This window comes from Pleurodeles waltl, chromosome 7 (assembly GCF_031143425.1).
Source record: "Pleurodeles waltl isolate 20211129_DDA chromosome 7, aPleWal1.hap1.20221129, whole genome shotgun sequence".
NCBI lineage: Eukaryota > Metazoa > Chordata > Amphibia > Caudata > Salamandridae > Pleurodeles > Pleurodeles waltl.
Window position 1 is genome coordinate 295,544,165 of NC_090446.1, and position 11,014 is coordinate 295,555,178.

The window sequence follows — 11,014 nt, forward strand, 5'->3', positions numbered from 1 at the left end:
CCCCTCCCACCCCCGACCCCCCCAACCCCCCCTGTGACGTCAGCGCGCGAGCGCGCGCTGATTAGTCACAGGGTCTCCCCCATCGCGCTGGAAGCAGAGCTTCCAGCGTGATTGAAAAAGAAATGCTTCTGCATTTCTTTTTCAATCCCATGGGGGAGGCCCCGAGAGGCTTCAAAGGGAAGGAAATGTATTTCCTTCCCTTTGAAGTCTCTCACAGGTTTCAAAAGCCGGATTGCTTGCAATCCGGCTTTTGAAACCCCACTAGACACCAGGGATTTTTTTTTTTTTCTTGAAATTGGCAAAAGGGAGCGACCCCTTGGGCAAGGGTCGCTCCCAGGGGGGCATTTTTTTAGGAAGGCCTTTTCTGCCCCCCCTGGGGGCAGATTGGCCTATTTTGATAAGGCCAATCTGCCCCAAGGGGGGCAGAAACCATTAGACACCAGGGAGTTTGTTTTTGCGCGCGAATGTCACGCAACAAAGCGACCCCTTTGGCAAGGGTCGCTCCCAGGGGGAGCAATTTTTTGGGAAGGCCTTTTCTGCCCCCCCTGGGGGCAGATCGGCCTATTATTAGGCCGATCTGCCCCCAGGGGGGGAAGAAACCTCTAGGCGCCAGGGCAATTTTTTTTTTTGTGTTTTTTTTTTTTTCTTTTTTTTTTTTTAGGGATGGGGAGCGACCCATCAGGCAAGGGTCGCTCCCCTGGGGGGCAAATTGTATTTAGACCATTTCTGCCCCCCTGGGGGCAGATTGTCCGATTTTAGGTCAATCTGCCCCCAAGGGGGCAGAAACCACAAGGCACCGGGGATTTGTTTTTTGGCGCCAATGTCACGCAGGGGGAGCGACCCCGTAGGCAAGGGTCGCTCCCGGGGGGGGGGTGGGGGTTGGGGGGGCAAATTTATTTTAGGCCATTTCTGCCCCCCCGGGGGACAGATCGGCCTATTATTAGGCCGAACTGCCCCCGGGGGGGGGGGGCAGAACACTCTAGGCGCCAGGGCAATTTTTTTTTTTGTGTTTTTTTTTTTTGTTGTTTCTTTTTTTAGAGATGGGGAGCGACCCATCAGGCAAGGGTCGCTCCCCTGGGGGGGGGGATGGGGGTTGGGGGGGCAAATTTATTTTAGGCCATTTCTGCCCCCCCGGGGGACAGATCGGCCTATTATTAGGCCGAACTGCCCCCGGGGGGGGGGGGGGGGCAGAACACTCTAGGCGCCAGGGCAATTTTTTTTTTGTTGTTTCTTTTTTTAGAGATGGGGAGCGACCCATCAGGCAAGGGTCGCTCCCCTGGGGGGGCAAATTGTATTTAGACCATTTCTGCCCCCCTGGGGGCAGATTGGCCAATTTTAGGTCAATCTGCCCCCAAGGGGGCAGAAACCACTAGGCACCGGGGATTTGTTTTTTGGCGCCAATGTCACGCAGGGGGAGCGACCCCGTAGGCAAGGGTCGCTCCCGGGGGGGGGGGTTGGGGGGGGCAAATTTATTTTAGGCCATTTCTGCCCCCCCGGGGGACAGATCGGCCTATTATTAGGCCGAACTGCCCCCGGGGGGGGGGGGCAGAACACTCTAGGCGCCAGGGCAATTTTTTTTTTTTTGTTTCTTTTTTTAGAGATGGGGAGCGACCCATCAGGCAAGGGTCGCTCCCCTGGGGGGGCAAATTGTATTTAGGCCATTTCTGCCCCCCTTGGGGGCAGATTGGCCAATTTTAGGTCAATCTGCCCCCAAGGGGGCAGAAATCACTAGGCACCGGGGATTTGTTTTTTGGCGCCAATGTCACGCAGGGGGAGCGACCCCGTAGGCAAGGGTCGCTCCCGGGGGGGGGTGGGGGTTGGGGGGGCAAATTTATTTTAGGCCATTTCTGCCCCCCCGGGGGACAGATCGGCCTATTATTAGGCCGAACTGCCCCCGGGGGGGGGGGCAGAACACTCTAGGCGCCAGGGCAATTTTTTTTTTTGTGTTTTTTTTTTTTGTTGTTTCTTTTTTTAGAGATGGGGAGCGACCCATCAGGCAAGGGTCGCTCCCCTGGGGGGGGGGGTGGGGGTTGGGGGGGCAAATTTATTTTAGGCCATTTCTGCCCCCCCGGGGGACAGATCGGCCTATTATTAGGCCGAACTGCCCCCGGGGGGGGGGGGGGCAGAACACTCTAGGCGCCAGGGCAATTTTTTTTTTGTTGTTTCTTTTTTTAGAGATGGGGAGCGACCCATCAGGCAAGGGTCGCTCCCCTGGGGGGGCAAATTGTATTTAGACCATTTCTGCCCCCCTGGGGGCAGATTGGCCAATTTTAGGTCAATCTGCCCCCAAGGGGGCAGAAACCACTAGGCACCGGGGATTTGTTTTTTGGCGCCAATGTCACGCAGGGGGAGCGACCCCGTAGGCAAGGGTCGCTCCCGGGGGGGGGGGTTGGGGGGGGCAAATTTATTTTAGGCCATTTCTGCCCCCCCGGGGGACAGATCGGCCTATTATTAGGCCGAACTGCCCCCGGGGGGGGGGGGCAGAACACTCTAGGCGCCAGGGCAATTTTTTTTTTTTTGTTTCTTTTTTTAGAGATGGGGAGCGACCCATCAGGCAAGGGTCGCTCCCCTGGGGGGGCAAATTGTATTTAGGCCATTTCTGCCCCCCTTGGGGGCAGATTGGCCAATTTTAGGTCAATCTGCCCCCAAGGGGGCAGAAATCACTAGGCACCGGGGATTTGTTTTTTGGCGCCAATGTCACGCAGGGGGAGCGACCCCGTAGGCAAGGGTCGCTCCGGGGGGGGGGGGTGGGGGTTGGGGGGGCAAATTTATTTTAGGCCATTTCTGCCCCGCGGGGGACAGATCGGCCTATTATTAGGCCGAACTGCCCCCGGCGGGGGGGGCAGAACACTCTAGGCGCCAGGGCAATTTTTTTTTTGTGTTTTTTTTTTTTTGTTGTTTCTTTTTTTAGAGATGGGGAGCGACCCATCAGGCAAGGGTCGCTCCCCTGGGGGGGGGCAAATTGTATTTAGACCATTTCTGCCCCCCTGGGGGCAGATTGGCCAATTTTAGGTCAATCTGCCCCCAAGGGGGCAGAAACCACTAGGCACCGGGGATTTGTTTTTTGGCACCAATGTCACGCAGGGGGAGCGACCCCGTAGGCAAGGGTCGCTCCCGGGGGGGGGGGGGGGGGTTGGGGGGGCAAATTTATTTTAGGCCATTTCTGCCCCCCCGGGGGACAGATCGGCCTATTATTAGGCCGAACTGCCCCCCAGGGGGGGGGCAGAACACTCTAGGCGCCAGGGCAATTTTTTTTTTGTGTGTTTTTTTTTGTTGTTTCTTTTTTTAGAGATGGGGAGCGACCCATCAGGCAAGGGTCGCTCCCCTGGGGGGGCAAATTGTATTTAGACCATTTCTGCCCCCCTGGGGGCAGATTGGCCAATTTTAGGTCAATCTGCCCCCAAGGGGGCAGAAACCACTAGGCACCGGGGATTTGTTTTTTGGCGCCAATGTCACGCAGGGGGAGCGACCCCGTAGGCAAGGGTCGCTCCCGGGGGGGGGGGGTGGGGGTTGGGGGGGCAAATTTATTTTAGGCCATTTCTGCCCCCCCGGGGGACAGATCGGCCTATTATTAGGCCGAACTGCTCCCGGGGGGGGGGGCAGAACACTCTAGGCACCAGGGCAATTTTTTTTTTGTGTTTTTTTTTTTTTGTTGTTTCTTTTTTTAGAGATGGGGAGCGACCCATCAGGCAAGGGTCGCTCCCCTGGGGGACAAATTGTATTTAGGCCATTTCTGCCCCCCTTGGGGGCAGATTGGCTGAGTTTAGGTCAACCTGCCCCCAAGGGGGCAGAAACCACTAGGCACCGGGGATTTGTTTTTTGGTGCCAATGTCACGCAGGGGGAGCGACCCCGTAGGCAAGGGTCGCTCCCGGCGGGGGAGGGTGGGGGTTGGGGGGGCAAATTTATTTTAGGGCATTTCTGCCCCCCCCCCCTGGGGCCGGCTGAGCTACAGGCCAAACACCACAGGTAGGCACCTTGCAAAAAACACCTCTGTTTTCTGTGAAAAAATATGTTGTGTCCACGTTGTGTTTTGGGCCATTTCCTTTTGTGGGCGCTAGGCCTACCCACAGAAGTGATGTACCATTTTTATCGAGAGACTTAGGGGAACACTGGGTGGAAGGAAATTTGTGGTTCCTCTCAGATTCCAGAACTTTCTGTCACCGAAATGAGAGGAAAAAGTGTTTTTTGGGCCAAATTTTGATGTTTGCAAAGGATTCTGGGTAACATAACCTGGTCAGAGCCCCGCAAGTCACCCCATCTTGGATTCCCCTGGGTTTCTAGTTTTCAAAAATGCACTGGTTTGCTAGGTTTCCTCAGGTGTCGGCTGAGCTACAGGCCAAAATCCACAGGTAGGCACTGCTTTTTATAAAAAAATGTGATGTGTCCACGTTGTGTTTTGGGCCCTTTCCTTTCGTGGGCGCTAGTCCTACCCACACAAGTGAGGTATCATTTTTATCGGGAGACTTGGGGGAACGCTGGGTAGAAGGAAATTTGTGGCTCCTCTCAGATTCCAGAACTTTCTGCCACAGAAATGTGAGTAACATGTGTATTTTTAGCCAAATTTTGAGGTTTGCAAAGGATTCTGGGTAACAGAACCTGGTCCGAGCCCCGCAAGTCACCCCTCCTTGGATTCCCCTAGGTCTCTAGTTTTCAGAAATGCACAGGTTTGGTAGGTTTCCCTAGGTGCCGGCTGAGCTAGAGGCCAAAATCTACAGGTAGGCACTTCGCAAAAAACAACTCTGTTTTTTTCCAAAATTTAGGATGTGTCCACGTTGCGCTTTGGGGTGTTTCCTGTCGCCGGCGCTAGGCCTACCCACGCAAGTGAGGTATCATTTTTATCGGGAGACTTGGGGGAACGCTGGGTGGAAGGAAATTTGTAGCTCCTCTCAGATTCCAGAACTTTCTGCCACAGAAATGTGAGGGACATGTGTTTTTTTAGCCAAATTTTGAGGTTTGCAAAGGATTCTGGGTAACAGAACCTGGTCCGAGCCCCGCAAGTCACCCCTCCTTGGATTCCCCTAGGTCTCTAGTTTTCAGAAATGCACAGGTTTGGTAGGTTTCCCTAGGTGCCGGCTGAGCTAGAGGCCAAAATCTACAGGTAGGCACTTAGCAAAAAACACCTCTGTTTTTTTCCAAAATTTAGGATGTGTCCACGTTGCGCTTTGGGGTGTTTCCTGTCGCCGGCGCTAGGCCTACCCACGCAAGTGAGGTATCATTTTTATCGGGAGACTTGGGGGAACGCTGGATAGAAGGAAATTTGTGGCTCCTCTCAGATTCCAGAACTTTCTGCCACAGAAATGTGAGTAACATGTGTATTTTTAGCCAAATTTTGAGGTTTGCAAAGGATTCTGGGTAACAGAACCTGGTCCGAGCCCCGCAAGTCACCCCTCCTTGGATTCCCCTAGGTCTCTAGTTTTCAGAAATGCACAGGTTTGGTAGGTTTCCCTAGGTGCCGGCTGAGCTAGAGGCCAAAATCTACAGGTAGGCACTTCGCAAAAAACACCTCTGTTTTTTTCCAAAATTTAGGATGTGTCCACGTTGTGTTTTGGGGCATATCCTGTCGCGGGCGCTAGGCCTACCCACACAAGTGAGGTATCATTTGTATCGGGAGACGTGGGGGAACGCTGGGTGGAAGGAAATTTGTGGCTCCTCTCAGATTCCAGAACTTTCTGCCACAGAAATGTGAGGAACATGTGTTTTTTTAGCCAAATTTTGAGGTTTGCAAAGGATTCTGGGTAACAGAACCTAGTCCGAGCCACACAAGTCACCCCTCCTTGGATTCCCCTAGGTCTCTAGTTTTCAGAAATGCACAGGTTTGGTAGGTTTCCCTAGGTGCCGGCTGAGCTAGAGGCCAAAATCTACAGGTAGTCACTTTGCTAAAAACAGCTCTGTTTTCTGTGATATGTCCACGTTGTGTTTTGGGGCATATCCTGTCGCGGGCGCTAGGCCTACCCACACAAGTGAGGTATCATTTTTATCGGGAGACGTGGGGGAACGCTGGGTGGAAGGAAATTTGTGGCTCCTCTCAGATTCCAGAACTTTCTGCCACAGAAATGTGAGGAACATGTGTTTTTTTAGCCAAATTTTGAGATTTGCAAAGGATTCTGGGTAACAGAACCTGGTCCGAGCCCCGCAAGTCACCCCTCCTTGGATTCCCCTAGGTCTCTAGTTTTCAGAAATGCACAGGTTTGGTAGGTTTCCCTAGGTGGCGGCTGAGCTAGAGGCCAAAATCTACAGGTAGTCACTTTGCTAAAAACAGCTCTGTTTTCTGTGATATGTCCACGTTGTGTTTTGGGGCATATCCTGTCGCGGGCGCTAGGCCTACCCACACAAGTGAGGTATCATTTTTATCGGGAGACGTGGGGGAACGCTGGGTGGAAGGAAATTTGTGGCTCCTCTCAGATTCCAGAACTTTCTGCCACAGAAATGTGAGGAACATGTGTTTTTTTAGCCAAATTTTGAGGTTTGCAAAGGATTCTGGGTAACAGAACCTGGTCCGAGCCCCGCAAGTCACCCCTCCTTGGATTCCCCTAGGTCTCTAGTTTTCAGAAATGCACAGGTTTGGTAGGTTTCCCTAGGTGGCGGCTGAGCTAGAGGCCAAAATCTACAGGTAGTCACTTTGCTAAAAACAGCTCTGTTTTCTGTGATATGTCCACGTTGTGTTTTGGGGCATATCCTGTCGCGGGCGCTAGGCCTACCCACACAAGTGAGGTATCATTTTTATCGGGAGACGTGGGGGAACGCTGGGTGGAAGGAAATTTGTGGCTCCTCTCAGATTCCAGAACTTTCTGCCACAGAAATGTGAGGAACATGTGTTTTCTTAGCCAAATTTTGAGGTTTGCAAAGGATTCTGGGTAACAGAACCTGGTCCGAGCCCCGCAAGTCACTCCTCCTTGGATTCCCCTAGGTCTCTAGTTTTCAGAAATGCACAGGTTTGGTAGGTTTCCCTAGGTGGCGGCTGAGCTAGAGGCCAAAATCTACAGGTAGTCACTTTGCTAAAAACAGCTCTGTTTTCTGTGATATGTCCACGTTGTGTTTTGGGGCATATCCTGTCGCGGGCGCTAGGTCTACCCACACAAGTGAGGTATCATTTTTATCGGGAGACGTGGGGGAACGCTGGGTGGAAGGAAATTTGTGGCTCCTCTCAGATTCCAGAACTTTCTGCCACAGAAATGTGAGGAACATGTGTTTTTTTAGCCAAATTTTGAGGTTTGCAAAGGATTCTGGGTAACAGAACCTGGTCCGAGCCCCGCAAGTCACTCCTCCTTGGATTCCCCTAGGTCTCTAGTTTTCAGAAATGCACAGGTTTGGTAGGTTTCCCTAGGTGGCGGCTGAGCTAGAGGCCAAAATCTACAGGTAGTCACTTTGCTAAAAACAGCTCTGTTTTCTGTGATATGTCCACGTTGTGTTTTGGGGCATATCCTGTCGCGGGCGCTAGGCCTACCCACACAAGTGAGGTATCATTTTTATCGGGAGACGTGGGGGAACGCTGGGTGGAAGGAAATTTGTGGCTCCTCTCAGATTCCAGAACTTTCTGCCACAGAAATGTGAGGAACATGTGTTTTTTTAGCCAAATTTTGAGATTTGCAAAGGATTCTGGGTAACAGAACCTGGTCCGAGCCCCGCAAGTCACTCCTCCTTGGATTCCCCTAGGTCTCTAGTTTTCAGAAATGCACAGGTTTGGTAGGTTTCCCTAGGTGGCGGCTGAGCTAGAGGCCAAAATCTACAGGTAGTCACTTTGCTAAAAACAGCTCTGTTTTCTGTGATATGTCCACGTTGTGTTTTGGGGCATATCCTGTCGCGGGCGCTAGGCCTACCCACACAAGTGAGGTATCATTTTTATCGGGAGACGTGGGGGAACGCTGGGTGGAAGGAAATTTGTGGCTCCTCTCAGATTCCAGAACTTTCTGCCACAGAAATGTGAGGAACATGTGTTTTTTTAGCCAAATTTTGAGGTTTGCAAAGGATTCTGGGTAACAGAACCTGGTTCGAGCCCCGCAAGTCACTCCTCCTTGGATTCCCCTAGGTCTCTAGTTTTCAGAAATGCACAGGTTTGGTAGGTTTCCCTAGGTGGCGGCTGAGCTAGAGGCCAAAATCTACAGGTAGTCACTTTGCTAAAAACAGCTCTGTTTTCTGTGATATGTCCACGTTGTGTTTTGGGGCATATCCTGTCGCGGGCGCTAGGCCTACCCACACAAGTGAGGTATCATTTTTATCGGGAGACGTGGGGGAACGCTGGGTGGAAGGAAATTTGTGGCTCCTCTCAGATTCCAGAACTTTCTGCCACAGAAATGTGAGGAACATGTGTTTTTTTAGCCAAATTTTGAGGTTTGCAAAGGATTCTGGGTAACAGAACCTGGTCCGAGCCACACAAGTCACCCCTCCTTGGATTCCCCTAGGTCTCTAGTTTTCAGAAATGCACAGGTTTGGTAGGTTTCCTAGGTGGCGGCTGAGCTAGAGGCCAAAATCTACAAGTAGTCACTTTGCTAAAAACAGCTCTGTTTTCTGTGATGTGTCCACGTTGTGTTTTGGGGCATATCCTGTCGCGGGTGCTAGGCCTACCCACACAAGTGAGGTATCATTTTTATCGGGAGACGTGGGGGAACGCTGGGTGGAAGGAAATTTGTGGCTCCTCTCAGATTCCAGAACTTTCTGCCACAGAAATGTGAGGAACATGTGTTTTTTTAGCCAAATTTTGAGGTTTGCAAAGGATTCTGGGTAACAGAACCTGGTCCGAGCCACACAAGTCACCCCTCCTTGGATTCCCCTAGGTCTCTAGTCTTCAGAAATGCACAGGTTTGGTAGGTTTCCCTAGGTGGCGGCTGAGCTAGAGGCCAAAATCTACAGGTAGTCACTTTTTGCTAAAAACAGCTCTATTTTCTGTGATGTGTCCACGTTGTGTTTTGGGGCATATCCTGTCGCGGGTGCTAGGCCTACCCACACAAGTGAGGTACCATTTTTATCGGGAGACTTGGGGGAACATAGATTAGCAAAACAAGTACTATTGCCCCTTGTCTTTCTCTACATTTTTTCCTTCCAAATATAGGAGTGTGTGTAAAAAAGACATCTATTTGAGAAATTCCCTGTAATTCACGTGCTACTATGGTCACCCCGGAATTCAGAGATGTGCAAATAACCACTGCTCCTCAACACCTTATCTTGTGCCCTTTTTGGAAATGCAAAGGTTTTCTTGATAGCAATTTTTTACTCCTTATATTTCAGCAAATGAATTGCTGTATACCCGGTATAGAATGAAAACGCACTGCAGGGTGCAGCTCATTTATTGGCTCTGGGTTCCTCGGGTTCTTGATGAACCTACAAACCCTATATATCCCCGCAACCAGAGGAGTCCAGCAGACGTAACGGTATATTGCTTTCGATAATCTGACATTGCAGGGAAAAGTTACAGAGTAAAATGTAGAGAAAAATTGATGGTTTTTTCACCTCAATTTCAATATTTTTCTTTTTCAGCTGTTATTTTCTGTAGGAAACCCTTGTAGGATCTACACAAATGACCCCTTGCTGAATTCAGAATTTTGTCTACTTTTCAGAAATGTTTAGGTTTCTGGGATCCAGCATTGGTTTCATGACCATTCCTGTCACTGACTGGAAGGAGGCTGAAAGCACAAAAAATTGCACAAATGGGGTATGCCCCAGTAAAATGCCAAAATTGTGTTGAAAAATTGGGTTTTCTGATTCAAGTCTGCCTGTTCCTGAAAGCTGGGAAGCTGCTGAGTTTAGCACCGCAAACCCTTTGTTGATGCCATTTTCAGGGGAAAAACCACAAGCCTTCTTCTGCAGCCACTTTTTCCAATTTTTTTGAAAAAAACGAAATTTTCACTGTATTTTGGCCAATTTCTTGGCCTCCTTCAGGGGAACCCACAAAGTCTGGGTACCTCTAGAATCCCTAGGATGTTGGAAAAAAAGGACGCAAATTTGGCTTGGTTAGCTTATGTGGACAAAAAGTTATGAGGGTCTAAGCGCGAACTGCCCCAAATAGGCAAAAAAAGGCCTGGCACAGGAGGGGGAAAAGGCCTGGCAGCGAAGGGGTTAACAATTCCAATACAACACATATATTTCCACTACACACCACATACATCCACTAAACTACAAAAGAAAGGGCCATATGTATCATTTTTTCAAATATTGATTACCTAATTGCAATTATCTGCTAATCGCAATTACGCAATCGCTATTTGAATGTATGAAACTCCAGGAGTTTTATTTAGCAATTCCCAATGGCTCACAAATCGACCTATTTCATTAATTTTCATGAGTTAGGTTGCAATTTGCAAACCATTGTGAATGGTGATAATCACATGGATAGTGGCCTGCTGGGCTCAGCAGACCACCATGTCTGTGATTGCTGTCCAATAAAGCAATCTTTTTTTTTTTTTTTTTAATGCAGCCCGTTTTCCTTAAAGGGAAACAAGATGCATTTAAAAAACAAAAATGAAAAGTTTTCTTAAGAGTAGGCAGTGGACCGTGGGACCACTGGCTGCTCTTAAAATATGTTTTTGCATACATTCACAAAGGGGAAGAGGTCCGTTGGGACACTATCCCTTTTGCGAATGGGTTCCCACCTACTTTAAATAGGTGGTAAAATGTGAATGTTTTGCGACTGCATTTGGGTCACAAAACATTGCTACATACTGCTGCGATTCGGTATTAGGAAGGGATGCACTTGACAAGCCCCCTTTCTAATACTGAATCGGTATGAAGTCGCAATTCCAATTTGCAATTTGTAAATTGGCATTCATAAATACCAAAATGCATTTTTGCGATCGCAAAAATGCATGATACATCTGGCCCAAAATGCATACAAAAACATGCCCTTAGATCTAACTCTCACAAATGCGAGACCTATTGGATTGCAAATGCTTGTTTTTCTTCAGGAAATACTGTTGTTGTTGCAAAAGCTTAGATTAAGTTGTTTTATATAAATGCGTGTTCCTAGAGAAGGGATGGAATCCAAAATCATTAACTTTCCCTGCCCGGATGTAAGCTACTGTG